General features: G+C 35.3%; 1 pseudogene; it reads left to right on the top strand.

The window, feature by feature from the left end:
* Positions 1 to 6,610: 6,610 nt before the first annotated feature.
* Positions 6,611 to 6,732, top strand: LOC123953715 (annotated as a pseudogene).
* The last annotated feature ends 11,084 nt before the right edge of the window (positions 6,733 to 17,816 follow it).

Raw genomic sequence — 17,816 nt, 5'->3', positions numbered from 1 at the left:
TAAGAAACGTGTTCTTGGAAAAAAATTAAAAATAAAAACAAACAGGTAGGGGCACCTGGGTGGCTCAGTCATTAAGCATCTGTCTTAGGCTCAGGTCATGATCCCAGAGTCCTGGGATCAAGCCGCCATCAGGTTCCCTGCTTGGCAGGAGGCCTGCTTCTCCCTCTCCCACTCCCCCTGCTTGTGTACCCTCTCTCACTGTCTCTCTCGCTGTCAAATTAAGAAATAAAATCTTTAAAATAAAAACAAACAGGTAGCTTAAAGGCTCACATCAACCGATAGAGTAAATCACCAAGGTGAAATTCCCTTAGATTTTATCCTTCTTTGTTAAGTAACTCAAAGATATCAACCTTTTACTATGTATTGACATTTTCCAGTAAATCTCTGTATGGTAGTCAAAATAAGATCTTTCAGAAATACTGAAGTAAACATTATTGTATAAGCATGCCAACTGCTTAAATAAAGCATAGATGGAATTCAACTCTGCCTGACCTCACCCACCTGTGCCTTGCCAGGAGGAAGGTGTTATTCTGGAGTAATTTTAGTAAAATATTAAGAAAAGTATTGGTTTTAATCCAAAAGAGATTCATACAGAAACAGGAAACTCGAGGTTCTTATTATGTTCCTCTCACAAAGACTGCCTCTTGGGTTTAGTCTCATTATCTTCCCTGATAGCTCTCTTAGGTCAGGTGCTTATCAGCCTGTCTCTCTCTCTCTCCCTCCCTCTCTCTCTTTTATACATTAATGGTCCATTTATAATCAATGGAAAATGCACACATTTGATCCAGCAGGTATTACAATGATGTTATTTCCTAAATCCTAGCTTTATATTCTGCTGCTTATCCTTATATATTACGCTTAAGATAGATAACAGTGCAATAATGCTCCCTAAAGTCCAGGGTACATATGAAGTCCTCACTAAAGGAAAACAACCCATATATCCATTTTTTTCCCATGGAAAAAGTGAGATTACCAGAGTAAAAGAGACAACTCTGAAATGTCTCCTTTCAAATTACAACCTCCTTATTGGCCTACCCAAACCCTTCTGGTAGTCTATGGATGGGTAGTCAGCTAAGAGTTCAATGCAATCTTGGTTCCTGAACACTTAACTTTGAAAGACATCATATACGGTCTAGCGTAAACCATCCAAAGCCTCAGAGAAAAAGCTGGGGAGAGACTTTTTGGTATATTAGGGCAATAAAAGCTCCCACATATACCAGGGAATTTAGAAAGTCCCATGCATACCCAGAGCAAAATGTATGCTCAGAAAAGATCTAAGAAATCCTCAGTTTTGACCTCCAGCTCTTCTACAGACATAATACAAGCCTTGGTAAAGGTTGTAGTGTGTCCAGCTGAGCCTACCTGCAAAGAATACAAGTGTTTCCTTTGTTTTGTTTTTTGTTTCTTTGTTCTTGGCACTCAAGGAAGTATCTGTAAAGGTATTAACTGAGCACGGCTAAAGGAAGAGAGACTGTGACAATATACTGCTTAAGAATTTCTGGATTTATCAATTAACTAGATGGGAGGATTCTTTTCACAATGTACATGTATATCAAATCAACACAATAACTTCATTATTTTCATTTATTTTTAAATTAAAGTATAATTGGCATAAAATTGTTACATTAGTCTCAGGTGTACAACATAGTGATTTGATGAGTCTGTATGTTATGCTCACACAAGTGTACCTACCATGTGTTACCACAGAAAGCTATAAGAGTACTATTTAATATATTCCCTATGTTGATAAACAAACTTCAAATGTTTTAAATTTTATATATCAACTATACCTCAATAAACCTGAAATTTAAAAAAATACATGAAAAAGAAAAAAATTAAATATAGTCTTCAGAAACAGTTTGAAAAAGTCACTAAACAAATGAACAACAAGTTTTGACAATCAAAAAAAAAAATTTAAGCTATGGGGGCACCTGGGTGGCTCAGTGAGTTAAAGCCTCTGCCTTCAGCTCAGGTCATGATCCCAGGATCCTGGGATCGAGCCCCACACTGGGCTCTCTCCTCACTGGGGAGCCTGCATCCCCCCATCTCTCTCTGTCTGCCTCTCTGCCTACTTGTGATCTCTGTCTGTCAAATAAATAAATAAAATCTTAAAAAAAAGTAAGTTATGAAGAATAGAGAAAATCTGATTTCTAGAATTATCACATTATAATATGCAATTTTCCAAGGTTTTTAAATCTTTGTTTTAGTATATTTCATTATAGATTTCTATAACATAATTAAAAAATCAATTCTATCATAGTTAATGTACAGTGTTATATTAATTTCAGGCATACGATATAGTGATTCAACAATTCTATACATTACTCAGTGCTCATTTTGCTAAGTGTACTCTTTAACCCCTTTAACCAATTTCACCCATTCCACCAACCTCTTCTCTGGTAACCAACAGTTTGTTCTCTATAGACAATGGTCAGTTTTTTTTGGTTTGTCTCTTTTTCTCTTTGTTCCTTTGTTTTGTTTCTTGTGACATTCCATGTATGAGTGAAATTATAGGTTGTTTTTCTTTGACTAACAGCCTTCATTTAGCATTACACCTTCTAAGTCTATCCATGTTGTTGCAAATGGCAAGATTTCATTCAGTAGTATTCATTTATACCACTTCTTTGTCCATTCATCTATCGATGGACACTTGGGATGCTTCAGTATCTTGGTTTTTATAAATGATGCTGCAATACACATATAGCTGCATACGTCTTTTCAAATTGGTGTTTTCATATTCTTTGGGTAAACACCTGTAGTGGAATTACTACATCAAATGGTAATTCTATTTTTAATTTTTTTAGGAGCCTCCAAAGCATTTTCCACAGTGGCTGTGGCAGTCTGCTTTCCCACCACAAGTGCACAAGGATTTCTTTTCCTCCATATCCTCACCAACAATTGTTGTTCACGTTTTTGATTTTAGTCATTAAGCAAGTGTGAAATGATATCTCCTTGTAGTTTTGATTTGCATTTTCCTGATGATTGGTGATGTTGAGCATCTTTTCATGTGTCTGCTGGCCATGTGGATGTCTTCTTTAGAGAAATGTCTGTTCATGTTTTCTGCTCATTTTTAATTGGTTATCTGTATTTTTGTGTGCATGTTGAATAGTATAAATTCTTTCTATATTTTGGATACTAACACTTTAACAGATATGTCATGTGAAATATCCTCTCCCATTCAGCAGGCTGTCTTTTAATTTTGTTGATAGTTTCCTTCACTGTGTAGAAGCTTTTTATTTTGGTGGAGTCCCAATAGTTTATTTTTGCTTTTGTTGCCCTTATCTCAGGCGACATATCAAGAACAATGTTGCTAGAACCAGTGTTCTCAAGTCAATGTTGCTAGAACCAGTGTTGCTCTGACCAGTGTCAGAGAAATTACTGTGTTCTCCTCTAGGATTTTTATGGTTTCACATCTCACATTTAGATTTTTAATCCATTTTGAGTTATTTTTGTAGGTGGTGTAAGAAAGGGATCCAGTTTTGTTCTTTTGCATGCAGCTGTCCAGTTTTCTCCACGTTATTTGTTGAAAAAACTGTCTTTTTTCCCGTTGCATATTCTTGCCTCCTTTGTTGAAGATTATTTGACTATATAAGCATGGGTTTATTTTTGGGCTCTCTATTCTGCTCTGGTGATCTATGTGTCTTATTTTTTGTCCTAGTACCATATTGTTTTGATTACTACAGCTTTGTAGTGTATTATGAAAGCTGGGATAGTGATACCTCCAGTTTTAGTCTTCATTTTCAAGACGACTTTGCTATTTGGGATCTTTTGTGGTTCCATATAAATTTTAAGATTATTTGTTCAGGTTCTTTGAAAAATGTTATTAGTGTTTGATAAGAAATGCATTAAATCTGTAGATTGCTTTAGGTATTATGGACATTTTCACAATATTTGTTCTACCAGTCCATGAGCATGGAATAGATTTCCATTTGTTTGTGTCATCTTCAATTCTTTTCATCAATGCTTTGTAGTTATCAGAGTACGGATCTTTTATCTCTTTGGTTAAGTTTATTCCAAGGTATTTTATTACTTTTAGTGCAGTTGTAAATGGAATTGTTCTCTTCATTTCTTTTTCCATCATTTCATTATTAGCGTATAGAAATTCAACGGATTCCTATATATTGATTTTGTATCTTGCGAATACTAAATTCATTTATCAGTTCTAGCAGCTTTTTGATTTTCTATAGACAGTATCATGTCATCTGCAACTGGTGAAAGTTTTACTTCTTCCTTACCAATATGGATGCTTTTCATTTCTTTTTCTTATTTGATTGCTGTGGCTAGGATTTTTCAAGACTATGCTGAATAAAAGTGATGGGTATGGACAACCTTTTCTTGTTTCTGATCTTAGAGGAAAAGCTCTCAGTTTTTCAACATTGAATATAATATTAGCTGTGGATTTTTTATATATACCCCTTATTATGTAGAGGTATGCTCCCTCAAAATCTACTTTGTTGCAAATTTTTATCAAAAATGCATGTTGTACTTTGTAAAATGCCTTTTCTGCATCTATTTAAATGGTCAGTTGGTATTTAGCCTTTCTCTTGTTGATGTAATGTATCACACTGATTGATTTGTGAATACTGAGCCACCCTTGCATCCCAAGAATAAGTCAAACTTGATCATGGTGAAGGACATTTTTAGTGTATTATTGGATTTGGTATGCCAATATTTTGTTGAGGATTTTTGTATCTCTTTTTTTTGTAGCGTCTGTATCTTCTTTTGGTATCAGGGTAGTGTTGGCCTCATAGAACAATTTTTAAAAAATTTTATTTATTTATTTGACAGCGAGAGAGATCACAAGTAGGCAGAAAGGCAGGAAGAGAGAGAGGGGGAAGAAGGCTCCCTGCTGTGCAGAGAGCCCAAAGCGGTCCTCAATCCTAGGACCCTGAGATCATGACCTGAGCTGAAGGCAGAGGCTTAACCCACTGAGCCGCCCAGGCGCCCCCTCACAGAATGATTTTGAAAACTTTTCTTCCTCTTTCATTTTTTGGAATAGTTTGAGAAGAATAGGTATTAACTCCTTAAATGTTTGGTAGAATTCACTTGTGAATGTATCTGGTCTTGGACTTTTGTCTTTTGGGAGTTTTTTGTTTTTGGTTTTGGTTTTTTTTTCATTATGCTACAATTTCATAGCTAGTAATTGGTCTGTTGAAACTTTCTATTTCTTCCCAGTTCAGTTTTGGAAGAACCTATGTTTCTAGTAATTTATCCATTTCTTCTAGGTTGTCCAATTTGTTGGCATATAATTTTTCATGACATTCTGTTATAATCCTTTGGATTTATATGGTGTTGGTTTTAATACTCTTCTATAATTTCTGATTTTGTTTGAGTCCTCTCTCTCACTTTTTCTCTTTTTTTTATGAGTCTAACTAAACGTTTATCCTTTTTGTTAATCTTTTCAAAGAACCAGCTCCTGGTTTCACTGATTTGTTCTACTGTGTTTTTGTTGTTGTTGTTTGTTTGTTTGTTTCTATTCCATTTATTTCTGAACTAATCTTTACTGTTTCCTTCTTTCTACTGGTTTGAGGTTTTGTTTGTTCTTTTTCTAGCTTCTGTAGGTGTAAGGTTAGGTTGCTTGAGACCTTTTTTTGCTTCCCGAGGTAGGCCCTTCCCTCTTAGAACAGCTTTTCTATCCCAAAGATTTTGTACTGTTGTGTTTTCATTTTCCTTTGTCTCTGTGTATTTCTTGATTTCCTCTTTGATTTGGTTGACCCATTCTTTGCTTAGTAGTATGGTATTTAACCTCTGTGTATTCATGGTTCTTTTCAGACTTTTATCCTTGGGGTTGATTTCTAGTTTCGTAGCATGTGGTCAGAAAAGATGCACAGTAGGACCTCAATCTTGTTGATTTTGTTGAGATTTGTTTTGTGGCCTAACGTGATCTATTCTAGAGAATGTTCACTTGAAAAGAATGAGTATTATGCTGTTTGGGGATGGAATACTCTGATTATATCTGTTAGAGCTATCTGGTTAAATGTGTGATTCAAAGCCACCGTTTCCTTGTTGATTTTTTGTTTGGATGATCTATCCATTGATGTAGGTGGGTGTTATTACTATATTATTATTGATTACTTCCTCTATGTTTGTTATTACTTGCTGTTATGTATTGAGATGTTTCCATGTTGGATACATAAATATTTACAACTGTTACATCTTCTTGTTGGATTGTTTTCTTTTATGATTATAGGCTGTTCTTGTTTTTTATTATAGTCTTTGTTTTAAAGTCTATTTCTTCTGATAGGAGTATTGCAATCTCAGCTTTCTTCTCTCTTCCATTTGCTTGCTAAATGCTTTTCTATCCCTTCATTTTCAATCTGTATATGTCTTTTGGTCTGAAATGAGTCTCTTGTAGGCAGCATATAGATGGGTTTTACTTTTTTATCCATTCAATCACCCTATTTCTTTTGATTGGTGTTTAATCCATTTACATTCAAAGGATTTATAGGTATGTACTTACTGACATTTTGTTACTTGTTTTATGGGGTTCTTTTGTTGGTTTGTTTGTTTTTGTTTGGTACTGTTCCTTTCATCTCTTGCTCTCTTTTCTCATGGGATGCTGGTTTTCTTTAGTGATATACTTAAATTTCTCTTTATTTTTTGCATATCAATCGCTTCTCGGCCTTTTGGCTAAGATCAAGTGTATTTTTTGCATATCAATGATCAGTTTTTGATTTCTGGTTACCATTAGGTTTATATATCATGTCTTATGCATATAGGAGTCTATGTTAAGTTGATGGCTATCTAAGTTAGAGCCCATTCATCTCTTGTTCCTATCATTAATGTTAGGACGCAGAAATATGGACGGGTCTGGAGGAGATTATGCTGAGTGAAATAAGTCAAGCAGAGGAAAGTCAATTATCATATGGTTTCACTTACTTGTGGAGCATAAGGAATAACATGGAGGACATTAGGAGAAGGAAAGGAAAGTGAATTGGGGGAAATCAGAGGGGGAGACAAACCATGAGAGACTGTGGACTCTGAGAAACAAATGAGGGTTTTGGAAGGGAGGAGGGTGCGGGGATGGGTAAGGCTGATGGTGGGTATTAAGGAGAGCACATATTGCTTGGAGCACTGGGTGAGATGCATAAACAATGAATCTTGGAACACTGAAAAAATAAAATAAAATAAAATAGACTTTATACTTTAAAAGTATAATTAAATTCACAGCAAAATGAAAAGAGAAGGTACAGAGATTCCCATATTCCTTACCCCACACTTGCATAGCCTACTCTACTCTCAATATCCTTCACCAGAGGGTTCATTTGTTAAAATTAATGAACTTACATTGACACATCATTATCACCCAAAGTCCACAGTTTGTCTCAGGGTTCACAGAGAATTTGGACAAATGTATAAAGAGCATGTATTCACCATTATGGTCATATACAGAATATTTTGACTGCCCTAAGAACTCTCTGAGTTGTACCTTTCATCTCTCCCACCAAACCTAATCAGCTCTTGGCAACACTGATCTTTTCACAATCTCCATACTTTTTCAGACAATTTTCAGAATAATTATAGAGTAGTAATCCTATAGCATATCCTTTTCATATTGTCTTTTCACTTAGTAATACGCATTTTAGTTCCTTCATGTCTTATCATAGCTTGATAGCTCATTTCTTTTTAGTGTTGAATAATATTTCACTGTTGAGATGTACTACAGTTGATTTATCAATTTACATACTGAGGGACATCTTGGGTTGTTTCCAAGTTCTAGCAATTAGGAGTAAATCTGCTATAAACATTTGTGCTGGAGATTTTTTTTGGACATAAATTTTCAATCCCTTTGACTATGACTGCTGAGTTGTATTGTAAGAAGATGTCTGGTTTTATAAAAGCAAAACAGAACAAAAACTGCCAAACTGCTTTTCAACGTGGGCACTGATTTGCCTTCCCACTGTCAGTGAGAGACCCCACTGTTGCACATCCTCACCAGCATTTGGTGTTGTCCATGCTCTGTGTTTTGGCCATCCCATCAGGTGCATAGTAGTGTCTATTGTTGTTTTAATTTGTATTTTTCTGAGGACATAAAATTTGGAGCAACTTTTCACATGTTTACTTGCCATTTCTACATCTCCTCTGATGAGGTATCAAAGGCTTTGACTCATTTTTAAATTATTTTCTTTAAGTTTTAAGGGTTACTTGTATATTTGGGGCAATAAATCTTTTATCAATTATCATTTGTAAATATTTCCCTGCCAGTCTGTCTTGTCTTCTCATTCTCTTGACAGAATCTTCTCAAGAGCAGACATTTTTAATTTTTAAAAAATGTAGCTATCAATTATATTTTTTCATGGACTGTGCCGTTGGTGTTGCATCTAAAGAGTCAACTCCATGTCAAATTCATCTATATTTTCTCCTATGTTATCATGGAGTAATTTGTTTTTCTGTATTTAGAGTTAGTTTTTGTAAAGGGGTAATGTCTATGTCTATATATATATATATATATATATATATATATATATATATATATTTAATATCCAGTTGTTCAAGCACCATTTGTTGAAAGGTTATCTTTGTTTCATTGTATTGTCTTTGCTCCTTCATCGAAGATCAGCAGACTATATTCCTGAGTCTATTTCTGGGCTCTCCATTCTGTTTCATTGATCTATTTGTCTATTCTTTTGCCAACACCACACTGTCTTCATTACTGTAGCTTTATAGTAAGACTTGAAGTTAGGTAGTGTCAGTCCTCCAGTTTTGTTTTCTCTTTCAACACTGTGTTGGCTATTCTGGGTCACTTTCCTCTTTATAGAACTTAAGAATCAGTTTGTCAATATCCACAAAATGACTTGCTAGGATTTTGACTGGGGTTTCACTGAATATACAGGTTGAATTATTTCAACTCTTAGAAAATTATTATGAGCTTTTAATAACATCTTTTTTTCAAGGCTAGTGGTATTTTTATAATATTAGAGTCTCTTATAAACCAACAAAAGTACATGCCACTTAAAGTTGTGGATATGGTTTCATAAACAGTGTTTTTTCTTTTTTAATATAGGTACTCTAACATAGATGAAATTAAGTATTCATCAAATGAACAAATGAAAAATGAGTCCAAATGTTTCAGGAGGTTTGGGAGTGGTTTTTACTTTTCTCCTGAATGCCTTACTTTAAGTACCAATGGTCAAAGAGCACAGCAAATCTAGCATATAATCCCCAAATCTGTGAATAAGCATAAGAAAAGATCAGCACCTAACAGAGAATACTTAGGAAACTAAATGCTTTTTATGTTTTCTGAAATGTTCTGGATTGAGCTCAAAACGTAATGTCAGCATTGCTTGTTTTCAAAAGTGTCACACAGTTTCAAGCAAGCCTCACCCATCAAATCACAAGGGATAGACAGGATCTTTGTAACAACCGCATTCAGAAATAGAACGAGGTAAAAGTCCACAGTTCCTTAACGTAAATGATCCAAACAAATGAAAACAGCCAATACATTCTGCTTGGGATTTTGCAAGTCCTTATAAAATTTAAATAAAACAATGTAGCAAAATTTTACACTGGCCAAAGATGGCCATCTTTTAGAGTTCCTTTCTAAGATGTGGACTGATTTTATTTATCAAGTTGCATTTCCACATTACTTATTGTCTTTGGCCTTTTTCTTCATTATCGTTGTCCCTTCCAAAAAGTGTGACCTGTTCATACTTTGAAAGGATAATTAAGAGATTTTCTTCAATTTTTTTTTATATGACAATCTGATACTTCTCTTTTCATAGCCAAGTAAAGAAGCAAAAAACATGGAAGGAAGGTTGACTGAAGAAGCCAAAAAGGAAGAAATCACTGAATTCAAACATACAGACCATTCTTTTATGCACTAAACAGTCAGGAGACAGGGGTGTCTGGGTGGCACAGTTAAGCATCTGCCCCGCATAGGGCTTCCTGCTCAGTGGGACGCCTGCTTCTCTCTCTCTCTCTGACTCCCCTTGCTTGTGTTCCCTCTTTTGCTGTCTCTCTGTCAAATAAATAAATCTTTAAAAAAAATAAAGTGCAGGAGAGAAATGAAATAGGAGACAGGAGACCTTGACAATACTTTGTTTTCAGAAAGCTGCATTATCTTTGTCAACAGTTAAGTCACAAATGAGAGCTACCCCCTAATATGATCAGCTTGATAACATGAAAAGCCAGGAGAAAGCTGGATATGTTACAAAACTCAGACCTCAGAAAGAAATATTTGGTACAATGCCAAACTCAAAATGTACACAGTAACATTGCTACTTAATTTTATCCAGCTAGTCATAATGTATAGTGGTATAAATAAAAAATGTTAGACATAATGTTAAATTGAGTATTGACTCAAAAATCACTAAGATGAGGGGCGCCTGGGTGGCTCAGTGGATTAAGCCGCTGCCTTCCGCTCAGGTCATGATCTCAGGGTCCTGGGATCGAGCCCCGCATCAGGTTCTCTGCTCCGCAGGGAGCCTGCTTCCTCCTCTCTCTCTGCCTGCCTCTCTGCCTACTTGTGATCTCTCTCTCTGTCAAATAAATAAATAAAATCTTTAAAAAAAAAATCACTAAGATGAAGCATGACATTTCATTTTATGATCACATTTATTATATACAAAGATAATTTCCACTGTCATCTATATTGTAGATTTTGAAAAATGGAACAAAATATTGAAAAAATTTCTGCCTATTAATATATATTTTTCTTTAGTTTCTCTTTTAATCCTTTCCCCCCTAAAATATACAAAATTCTTTTGCTTTTTATAAAATATTCTCAGCTCAGCAAGATACAGTTGAGAGACAGACTCAGAGAAAAGATCATTTGATTAATCTATGGAGTAAGTTTTCTTTCAAGCAAGCCTTCTTTGGAAATGTTAATTAGCTTAAAAAGATTTCAATGCATTTACTTATGTTTTAAAAATGGGCCACAAATTATTTTCTAGTACATATTCAATAATTCTTTTTAATCATTTCGGTGTTCATTTTAAAAATCAAGTATGAATACATGGAAAGAAATGTTTTAGATATATATTAATATGTTTATTTTTTTTTAGAATGTGAGAATGTAGGCAATATATAATGATTCTATAGACATGAATTCGTACAAATTAGAATTTCACATTGGTGCAAATAGTGAGACAAATTAGCATTTCTATGTGGTCTTTTTTTCCCCCCTTAAATATTATTGAACATTTAAAGACTTCCATTTCCTCATCTGTATATTGTCAGAGTTGGAGAGTTTTTTTTTTAATTAATTAATTTATTTTTTCAGCATAACAGTATTCATTGTTTTTGCACAACACCCAGTGCTCCATGCAACATGTGCCCTCCCTATTACCCACCACCTCGTTCCCCCAACCTCCCACTCCCACCCCTTCAAAACCCCTAGGTTGTTTCTCAGAGTCCATAGTCTCTCATGGTTCACCTCCCCTTCCAATTTCCCCCAACTTCCTTCTTCTCTCCATCTCCCAATGTCCTCCATGTCATTTGTTATGCTCCACAAATAAGTGAAACCATATGATACTTGACTCTCTCTGCTTGACTTATTCACTCAGCACAATCACCTCCAGTCCCGTCCATGTTGCTACAAAAGTTGGGTATTCATCCTTTTTTTTTTTTTTTTTTAATAAACATATAATGTATTTTTATCCCCAGGGGTACAGGTCTGTGAATCACCAGGTTTACACACTTCACAGCACTCACGATAGCACATACCCTCCCCAATGCAGAGTTGGAGAGTTTTTAATTCCTTTCATGTTCTAATACTTAGTGATGCAATAGACAAAACTTATAAAATGTGTAATAATTATCCTAGTATTCAATTCAGAAGTCAGATATACTCTGAAACATTATTCCTGAAAACAAAGTTTCAATTCGAGAGGAAAAAGAAAGGACACACACACACACACACACACACACACTCTTAAAGAGCAATTCTGTTTTTGTTCTTATTCTGTCTTCTTGTTTTACCCTGTAGGGATACTTCATATAAGTTTTGAGTAGAATTTAAAAGCAAAGTCTGTGAAACCTTACCCTTTCATTAGGGATTATGTGGACACAATTTGAAAAAAAAAATGGGTCAAAATATACATAGTATTTGGTAGTAAATAAATAATCTATTACAAAATTCAAATAAATAGAGACAATAAGGAAAAGCAGAAAATAGAAATATAGAATATAGAAATAGAAAAATACACTTTGTCAAAGATAAAACTCATTATATAATTATTTCTAAGATAGGCAGATGGAGAAAGAAATGCTCTTTGGAGAAAAAAAAATCAAAAGAATCAAGAACTTCCATGCCTAAATGTGAGACAGCAGCTTGAAGCAGAAGTATATCTCTAAGAAGAACAGACATAAAACTTGGAAAACATATTCAAAAATCAGTTTGAAACATTAAAACAAAACAAAACAAAAAACACTGAAAGGTTCTGAGAGGCCCAAATACTTGAGTCAATGAAAAAGTAATACTCCATTCTGATATTCCACCATATTTTCCCTCAAGGCATCTGCTAATTACCAAGTTGGTTTAGATTCCAGAGGGTGAGAAACTGAACACAAAAGACAGACAAAAAATCAGAAGTAAAATAGAGCTTTCTGCAGTTTCATAGTGCCAAGGAGGCAATGGAAGATAATCCAGGAATTGTCAAAGACAAGGGGCTCTGACAAACATCCAAGATATTCACTTAAAAATCCCTTAAGAGCTACAGTGTAGGAGTGTGGGCAAAACCAAAATTAATTTCTTACAAAGTCTGAAAACACAGCTTTGAATGATCTCAATCCTTTTTGGGAGAAAGGTAGTTTGTCTGTGTTCTAACTGCATCTAAAGTAAAACTAAGTTCTCAACTAGAACATAAGTACTAAGCATTCTCATACAGGGTAAAGACAGCATCAGACTATCCTGTAACAGGAATTGTGGATGATTGGGATATGGAGGTGTGAGATGTAGGTTTTTAACAGGCTGTCAAGAGTTTAACTAAGCTAGCTACTCCATGGTACTGCTGTTTAGTCATCAATGTCGTTTGGGCCAGCAGGCTGTGGGGAGCCTTTCACTGATACTATTTCCTCATGTTACCCCACGCCCTAGATAACAGTCTGCAGAGTCACAAGCAAATATAAGTTCCTGATAGGACCTCTCCAATAGCCTTGATGATCAACAGCCTGTGATGTCTCCCCAGGCCTTCTCCTTGTACATCTCTGTTATGGACCCCATGGCATTCACCCCAATTTTTTTCTTTTTGGTCTGCATTGACCAATCTATCCTTAGACCACAAATACAAAACACTCTACCTAAAGGGCCCTAATCAAGTCATGTACATAAGATCTTGCCTATGTCTCTGCCTGCACTTGCCTTGACCTCCTGTGTGGCCCACCAAGACATGCCAGTTACTTCCTCTAGAACCTGGGAGTAAACTTCTCTACTTCAATTTCTTTTGTAGTCTTTTGTTGAATCAGGATCATCATCCAGTACCCTGTGGGTCCACTTAGCAAAGGTCAATTAAAAAATACATTAATTTAACAAATTTGTAATAGATACTGTGGTTAATATGTCCAAAAAAATCAGGAGAAACATGGGTAATTTCAGTGGGGAACAAAAATCTTTAAAAAACTGAATTAGAATTCTGGAACTTAAAAAATATATTAACTGAAGTTATGAACAAAACTGGTGAGCTTAGCAATAAACCAGATACGTCTAAAAAGAGAATTAGTAAGTAGAAATATAAGTCAATAGAAAACATTCAAATAAAAGAATACAGAGAAAACAAAAGAAGAAAATATAAGGAAAAAACGAGAGAACAGAGATATATTGTACATGCTTAAAACATCTAGCATGCATGAAGTCGCAACCCCAAAAGGCTGGTGAAATAAACATGTTTTTAGGCAAGTAAAAAAACTGAGAAAAACCAATCTTGATAACCCTGAATAAAAGGAGTTCTTAAAGCAGAAGAGTAATGATTCTGGAAACATGCATGGAAATGCAAAGAAATGAAACAAAATGACATGGTAAATATACATGCATACCGACAGTATAAAAAGTAATAAAAAATGCCTGGGAGTTTAAAATATATGTAGAAATAAAATGCATGAAGACATTAACAAAAGGCAGAAATGGGCAATAGTAATTAAAGATAATTGAAGTTAGTGGGGGTAATTGCATTTTTCCAGAAGTGTTGAAAACATTAATTTACACTCCACTAACTCAAATATTCTGTAAACATTAAAATTCCTTTTTAAGAAAGGTAAAATAAAATACTATTAATAAGGAACAGAGAAGAAATCATGAGGAAAGTTTAAAAAATATTTTTAAACGAATAATAAAACACACACGTACGTATACAAATGTTATGTTATAATGTTACTGGGTTTTTTCTTTTTAATTTATTTATTTACTTGAGAGAGAGCACACAGTTGGAAAAGGGGCAGAGAGAATCTCAAGCAGACTCTTGGCTGAGCGGAGAGCCTGACCTGGGGCTCAATCCGAGGACCCATGAGATCATGACCTGAAGAAAAACTGACTTGGACGTTCAACGGACTGAACCACCCAGGTGCCCCAGCTACTCTGGTGGTTTTAAATGAACGCTTCTTCCATGTTTTTACAGCCTTATTTTACTGACTCCTCTTGAATCTGGTTGGGCCTGTATTTGAAATGATTCCAAAAGTAGACAAGAAAGAAAAGAAAAAGTAATATAAAACAAGTGAAACCCCAACTAAAATGCAAGGTGGTGGAATAAGATGCAGACACTAACAATAACATTAAGTGTAATGGACAAAATACATCAATTTACAAGACAAAAGAAAAAGTTAAACTGGCTGAAAAAACAAAACCCATTATGGGATACTTATAAGAAATGTATCTTTTTTATTTAAACACACAGAAAGTTTAAAAATAAATGATTTAAAAAGATATGCCATACAACTAATAAAAGAAATCAGTTGTAGCTAATATAATAACATGTAGATTTTTTTTTTTTTAGATTTTATTTATTTATTTGACAGAGAGTGATCACAAGTAGGCAGAGAGGCAGGCAGAGAGGGGGGAGGAAGCAGGCTCCCTGCACAGCAGAGAAACCAATGCGGGGCTGAATCCCAGGACCCCGGGACCATGACCTGAGCCGAAGGCAGATGCTTTAACCCACTGAGTCACCCAGGTGCCCCAGTAACATGTAGATTTTAAAGGAAGAACAATCACTAGAAATCAGATATTTAAAAATGATTAAATGTTGGGGCACCTGGATGGCTCAGTCGTTAAGCGTCTGCCTTTGGCTCGGGTCGTGATCCTGGGGTCCTGGGATCGAGCCCCACATTGGGCTTCCTGCTCAGCGGGAAGCCTGCTTCTCCCTCTCCCACTCCTCCTGCTGTGTTCCCTCTCTTGCTGTGTCTCTCTCTGTCAAATAAATAAATACAACCTTTAAAAAAAAATGATTAAATGTTTACCCCCTACAACTCCCCCTATCCAGGGAGGTTTCTAAATTTCTAAATTTGAGTGTACTTAATAGTAAATCTCCAAGTATAAGAGAAGCAGGAAAATACAGAATATATTTGGAGATTTTAATTTTTCTCCTGTAGTATCAGAACAAACAGAGCATAGATGATGATACAAAAATGTAAAAAATGTGAATAACAAGATTAAAATAAATAAATAACTGGCATTAGAACATCAAGATACCTAACGAACTTGGTACATTATTTTTCTTTCTTTTTTTTTTAAGATTTTTATTTATTTATTTGACAGACAGAGATCATAAGTAGGCAGAGAGGCAGGCAGAGAGAGAGAGAAGGAAGCAGGCTATCTGCTGAGCAAAGAGCCCGATGTGGGGCTTGATCCCAGGACCCTGGAATCATGACCTGAGTCGAAGGCAGAGGCTTTAACCCACTGAGCTACCCAGGAACCCCGGTACATTATTTTTCAACTGACCCATGGAACATTGGCTGATATAAAAAATATGTTGCTCCAAAAGCAATTTCTAAAAAGTTTCAAAGAAAAACATTTCCCACAGGTAGAATTAATCTATAAATCTGTGAAAATCATCAAAATTTGTATGCATGTGTGTGTCTGTCTCTGTGTGTGTGTTTGTGGGTCTCACGGGTCAAGAATGACTTACAAAAGATAGATAAAAAATAATTAAGGGATTCCTAGGTGGCCGTTGGTTAGGCGTCTGCCTTAGGCTCAGGTCATGATCCCAGGGTCCTGGGATCGATTCACACCTCTCACACATCTGGCTCCTTGCTCAGGGGGAGCCTGCCTCTCCCTCCGCCTGTGTTCCCCCTGCTTGTGTTCTTTCTCTCTGATAAATAAATAAATAAATAAAATTAAGCAAATGGTACAACTAACAATAGTAAACAGAAAACATACTGAAACTAGTAGAATGCAGCTAAAATAAGTATTATAGTTGGTTACTATGGTGATCCCAAAAGAACCACTCCCATTGTTCCTAATGCCCTGGTGTAACCCCTTCCCATTGAATTTTGAAGAGGTCTATGACTTGTTTCCATAAATGAGTGAGGCAGAAGTGACTGTGTACCATTCAATGCTTATGCTCCAAAAAGTCCTGTTAGTCACCCCACGCTTTCTTTGGGGAGTCTGACTATGCAAGATCTACCATGAACACACTACTGGAAATACCACCTAGAGAGACACTGTGTAACAACTGGGTGGAGAGGAAAATGCCTCTAAAATGCCTCTATTTGGAAAAAGACACAGAGTCTAGTTCCTGACTCAGTTCCTGAGTCCAAGCTGAGCCCAGATTTTCCTTAGCATAGCTTTAGAAATATGAATGAGACCTTTGGGTATCAAGTCCGGTTGATGCCCCAGATGACTCCCTTCATCACATCAAGTAGTAGACCCACCTAGCTGAGTTAATTTACTTGTTTAAAGGTAGCTAACTGTGGGACAACTTGAAATACACAAGATATGCAATAAATAAATCAAGAAAGAAGCAGTAGGGAACATTTAACAAGCTTAATGTTAGGTTCTAAAGAGACAACAAAATGATAAGCCCCCCCATAAGACTGATAAAGAATAAAAGAAGACATAAATAACAAATCTCAAGAATAAAAAAGAGAACACTGCAGCAGGTTCTATTTTTTTTTGATTTGTGTACTTTTCTGCATTTTTATTAAATTCTCCACAAGTTGAACTAAAAATAAATTAATCCCTGGTTCAAGTGATATCCAAGATCTACATAATCCATTTAAAATAATATCCAGATTATTAACTTGGTATTAACAAAATGTATTAGCTAATGATTTCTCTCCTTGAATTTTCCAGAGAAATTCCAAGAGCCATGTCTCTAACAGTTTGATGCTCTTTCTGTTACAAGTGGGCTATTCAAGGGTGAGCAACTGATTTCTTTGTGAATTAATTGTTTTTAAGCAAATTGCTAAGTAGACTGTTCACACTTAAGCCATGTGCTAAAATATCAAAATCTGTCTCCTTGCATCTTTTCTACATACCATTGTCTATATATAGTTCATTCTGTAAAAAGATAAGTTCCTTCTGATCATTATGTCGCACTTTCATCTTGGTCTTAAAAAAATTAACCTAAAACAAACAAACCAACCAAAACCAAATGAATGAATGAATGAATGAATGAATGAATGAATAAATAAATAAAATGACCAAACAAAACCCAACAATCCTGTACCAACAATTTGGTTCACTCACTGCATAGGAATTGGAAGGTGTCTCCTCTTCCTACTGTATTTCTATTTGTATAAATTTTTCTTCATTTCTCAGAGCTACATTTATTAATCTAACTTATATAATTGGGAACTCTGTAAGGGAATCCTTCCTCACTTTCTACGAAACAAAACTGCTATTGACATTTATTTGTGTTTTTTTTTCAACTCAGTTTTGATTACAACAT

This window comes from Meles meles, chromosome 11 (genome assembly GCF_922984935.1).
Source record: "Meles meles chromosome 11, mMelMel3.1 paternal haplotype, whole genome shotgun sequence".
Taxonomy (NCBI): domain Eukaryota; kingdom Metazoa; phylum Chordata; class Mammalia; order Carnivora; family Mustelidae; genus Meles; species Meles meles.
This window is presented reverse-complemented; position numbering and strand designations above follow the sequence as displayed.